This window comes from Ixodes scapularis, unplaced genomic scaffold (genome assembly GCF_016920785.2).
Source record: "Ixodes scapularis isolate PalLabHiFi unplaced genomic scaffold, ASM1692078v2 PGA_scaffold9__187_contigs__length_104089568, whole genome shotgun sequence".
Taxonomy (NCBI): Eukaryota; Metazoa; Arthropoda; class Arachnida; order Ixodida; family Ixodidae; genus Ixodes; species Ixodes scapularis.
Window position 1 is genome coordinate 51,188,990 of NW_024609884.1, and position 1,162 is coordinate 51,190,151.

Sequence of the window (1,162 nt, forward strand, 5' to 3'; positions counted from 1 at the left end):
TGTGTGTGTGTGTGTGTGTGTGTGTGTGTGTTTTAATGGCAGGAGTAAAAACACGATGTATGCCGTCAGCTAAATCGGCGCTACAATAAAACGAATCACGCTGAACATGTGGAGGTATTTGTAGGCGTGCAAACTTCATGGTCTCTCCCCGTGGGGCTTCATTGTCCAGAATTTCTATATCTTCCAAATGAAACTTTGTTTATTCGGCCTCCTATACGAATGCTATTGCAAAGTCCAGTGAAGCTTTCTAGGACATCTGTAAATAGTTTCATGGCTTCGTGTTCATGCCCCTGCGTGCTGTGCATAATTTATACCCCTGTCAGACGGGCTAGTTTAGTGTCACTACAAGCGAGTGCACTTCAACCCGTCGAAACACACTCCAAGTGTGTTGGTGCTACACGGGAAAACTTAGTGTCACTCCAAAATGATGGCAATGACGATGGGTAAGTAATGGGCACGCAAAATATTACAGTGCATACGCATTTTTTCATAAATAACTTCGTCGTCTTATTAGAAACACGTTACCACACATTGTTGCGCTAAGCCACGAGCTTTAATCCAAATTTAAATCCAACTTGATCATTACGATCAGCCATTACAAGCCAGTGATACACGTCCGCACGCCGGTACAATGCTCATATATATTTTAAAAAAAATAGATCGAAACGAGCAGAAGTAGGGATTGAACCCAGGATTTTCCTGGGTTCTGCAGCGCGAGCTGTGCTCTAAAACAACGTTACAGTAATTAACGATTTTTACGCCAATTGGATGATTCTGATCGATCATCGCAAGCCAATATAAAGAACGAAGCATATCCAACTTTGGCGTTCCGCTTCGTTCCACGGAATTCTACGAGGAGGCCCTGACACTGCCTAATCAGATCATAATTATCGTGTTGTCTCGAATAATTACATGCTGAAACAAAAGTAGACTCTATTATTCTCTGCTAACCAAGATAGCCATGAATGACTGACTTTGTCGTCGTCTTTTATCAATTCACCGCTGCGCTAATTTTGATTCAGATAAGCCTAAACTCCAAGTCCACCCCACTACTTTTTTTACAATGCCACTCTTCTACATGTCGCCTCTTTTACGAATTTCTTTTTCTTTATAAAATAAAACTTACTCAACGCTTTTGGTTTCTGTGTTGTTATGTTTGACT